The following is a 3,717-nucleotide window of genomic DNA, read 5'->3' as shown; positions in this document are numbered from 1 at the left end:
AGAGAACCCCTATTAAGAAACTGAAGTTGTGCAGGAATCAAAATGTACAAAACTAATACATTAGGGCAAAACACAAGCCAGAATAGATAATTTTGTAGCATTATCTCACTTAAAGTATTTGATTCTTGGTTATTAAACTCTGCACATCAATAAATCAATAGGTTCGAGAATGGCATTCCAACAAACCAAGCTATATATATAACTAACCGTGTTTGCCTTCAGCAAATTAACTAATAAGGAGCCACTTCAAAGAGGGATGGTTTTATTTAGTTTAAATTATGAAATGTCTGATTAATTATAGTTATCATCATCAATCTTATCTAAGTTTGAAAGGTATTGTTCAGAAATAAGTATACTAATTATTATGTTTTCATATCTGGTAAAATGTTGAAAGAGCTGGTTTCAGAATTTCTCAGATAAATACCGTCTTACGAGTACCTTCTTTCTTTAAATCACCTTTTTTTTTGAGAGAGAGAAAATTTATGTACGTTATTTCACAGTGAAGTATTATAGATTTCAGACTATTCTGATTGCAATGCATCTTAATTTTCTCAGCTAAAACTAACTGATCTTCAATATTCTCATGGAAATTATTAGATAAACCAACTGGATTTGTTACTATGAATGATAGGATAAGAGAGCAGCCATAGGTGGAAGCTAATTTTTGCATGCTAACAGGTATCTTAATTTGAAGAAGGGACATTAATTCTCTACTTTGAAACAGCTCGCAGAGTTGCAAGTGGAAGAACTATACAACTGCTGACACTATTTGACATTGTTTTTAATATGAAAGTAGAATGTCATGCTCTTCATTAGCCTCACCTTACTTGCATGTGTTGGAAAAAGGGGTGTAGACCCATACCTTATCCCCATCGACGGCGACCTCCGGCGAGGTCAAACAGCGAAGATAAGCTCAAGCAAGCTTGCAGAGGGCTTCAGGCGAACTCGAAAGACTGCAGGCAAGGTCGAACGTTTGAGGCATAGGCGAGCTCAAATCTGAGGTGTAGGCGAGCTCGATGTTGGGGCTTGCTGCAGGCGAAGAGAGAGGAGTCTTTGACAGGCGAGCTCGAGCGGTCTCTCCGCAGGAGAAGTCGAGACCCTCTGCAGGCGAGGATGAAGCTACAGGCGGGGTTTGGCGACCTACAGGCGAGCTTAGAGTTGGGGCAAAGGCGAGGTTTGGCTGGCGAATCACAGGCGAGCATTGAGCAGGCAAACTCGAGCGTTTTGGGGATCTCGCCTGCTACGGAGAGAAAGCTCGCATGCGCGTTGGGTTGGATCCAGCTGGATCCCACTCGTTCTTGGCCCTAGGGTTTCCCTATAAATAGGGAAACCTAGATCACGAAAGAAGTGCGCTCTCTCTCTCTCTCTTCTATTTTTTCTTCTCAGCGACTTCTTGGCGGCGATTGAGCACAAGATTTTCAAGTTCAAAATCTCAGTTATTGGAGAGGATTAATTCCTGTAGCGATTTTGTGAGAGAGGAGAGATTTTACTGTTGTAAAATCTCGCGCCTTTTGTAAGAGCAACAAATAATTTTTCTGTTTGCTTCTTTTGAGAGATCTCAAGTTGAGATCTACTCTTGTACAAGCTTTGTAATCTTCTTTAAATATAAAAGAAATTATTTGTGTGGCTCCCGAGGACATAGGCAAGTTGTCGAACCTCGTTAAAACTCGGTGTTCTCTGTTCTTGTTATTTTTAATTTGTTGTGATTTCTTTTTTCCATTCCTTAACACAAGATCCGGTAGGGCAATTTCCGTAGAGGGTTCATATTTGACAGGTGGTCGAATAGCTAAGGAGCAGTTGTACCAATGTTTGGTAGCTTGAATCCCCAACAACGGGTATCAGAGCGTATCTGATATTTCCTAACAACTGGTATCAGAGTCCTTGTTCAGATCTGTGTGTAAGAAATGGCAGAAGAAGGCAAATCTAAAATTAAGAAGTTTGACGAGTCAGACTTCGCCTACTGAAAATCACAGATAGAGGACTATCTGTACTAGAAGGATCTTTACTGTCTGTTGATGGGTAAAGCAAAAGGACAGAAGAAAGAAGAATCTGATGAGGACTGGGAAATATTGGATCGAAAAGCCTTGGGGCAGGTCCAATTGGCCCTCGCAAAATCTGTAGCACATAATATATTAAAGGAGAAGACGACGGTAGGGTTTATGGAAGCGCTCGTAATGATGTACAAGCAACCGTCAGCTGCAAATAAGGTGCATCTCGTCAAGATGTTATTCAACCTCAAGATGACAGAAGGATGTTCCTCCATGATGCATCTCAGCGAGTTCAACACGATTGTTGATCAACTTATCTAAGTTGACATCAAGTTTGATGAAGAAGTACAGGCCCTATTGATACTATCACAATTATCGGACAGTTGGGCAGGTTGCGTGATCGCAATCAGCAACTCGACGGGAAAGAAGAAGGTGAAGCTGAACGAGGTGGTAGCTATGATTCTATCCGAGGAGGTTAGAAGAAAATCGAATGAATCAGAAGGTTCAGGTTCAGCCCTCCCTAAGTCTCGAGCAGAGAGGCGGAAGCCATAATAGGGGGAACCAAAACAGGAATCGATCGAAGTCGAAGAAGAAGAGGTCGAACTCGAAGGTGAGACCTATCAAGGGGAAATGTTGGAACTGCGATCAGGAGGATCATGTCTTCTACATGTAAAGCACTAAAGAAAAATGAGCAGGAGGCTCATATCGTGCAAGATGCGCTGATTCTCACTATGGATAGCGATTCCGGTTCATGGGTCATTGATTCGAGAGTCTCTTTCCACGCTACTGCTAATAGAAGGTTATTTCAGAACTATGTAGCAGAGGACTTTGGGAAAGTATACTTAGGGGATAATGAACCTTGTAGTGTCATTGGAAGAGGTGATGTGCAAATACAGTTGAAGGGCTTCAAGTGGTCTCTGAAGAATGTCAGATATGTATTGAAGCTGAAGAGGAATCTTATTTCGGTTGGCTAGCTTGGAACAGAAGGCTATGTTACAACATTCATCAGTGTCATTGGAAGAGGTGATGTGCAAATACAGTTGAAGAGCTCCAAGTGGCCTCTGAAGAATGTCAGACACGTACCGAAGTTGAAGAGGAATCTTATTTCGGTTGGTCAGCTTGGAGCAGAAGGCTATATTACAATATTCACCGGAGATTCGTGAAAAATCTCCAACGGTACAATGGTGGTTGCCCGTGGTAACAAGACCGGTACCCTCTACCTAACTTCACATGCGAGTGATACCCTCGCAATTGTAGCAGACAAGGGGAGTGCAGATCTGTGGCACAATAGGCTGGGACACATGAGTGAGAAGGGTATGAAGATTCTACACTCAGAAGGAAAGCTAACCGGTATCGATTCGGTGAAAGTCGGTGTTTGCGAAGACTGCATCTTCGGAAAGTAGAAAAGAGTTAGTTTTCTGAAGGGTGGAAGACCACCTAAAGCTCACAAGGTATACTTCATGAAGCACAAGTAAGAGGTGTTTAGCATCTTCAAGAAGTGGAAAGCCATGGTAAAAAATGAGACAGATATGAAAGTGAAGTGTTTGAGACCAGACAATGGTGGAGAATATGAACTGGAGGAGTTCAAGAAGTTCTGTACTCTGAACGAGATTCGTTTTGAGAGGACTACTCCAGGGACGTCGTAACAGAACGACGTAGTAGAAAGAATGAACAGAATGCTAACAGAGCGTGCTAGGAGCATGCGTCTACATGCAGGTCTACCAAAAAC

The 3,717-nt window shown here is 42.1% G+C and overlaps 1 long non-coding RNA gene across 1 annotated transcript in view; it reads left to right on the top strand.

Moving 5' to 3' along the window:
* Window positions 1–1,546, top strand: part of LOC109833290 — a 5,431-nt gene extending 3,885 nt beyond the window's left edge. Inside the window, exon 2 of the long non-coding RNA XR_002245187.1 lies at window positions 679–1,546. This is a non-coding gene — a long non-coding RNA (uncharacterized LOC109833290). The remainder of the gene's footprint in view (window positions 1–678) is intronic.

This window comes from Asparagus officinalis, chromosome 3 (genome assembly GCF_001876935.1).
Source record: "Asparagus officinalis chromosome 3, Aspof.V1, whole genome shotgun sequence".
Taxonomy (NCBI): Eukaryota; Viridiplantae; Streptophyta; class Magnoliopsida; order Asparagales; family Asparagaceae; genus Asparagus; species Asparagus officinalis.
The sequence above is the reverse complement of the archived record's forward strand: the minus strand, read 5'-3'. Positions and strand labels throughout refer to the sequence as shown.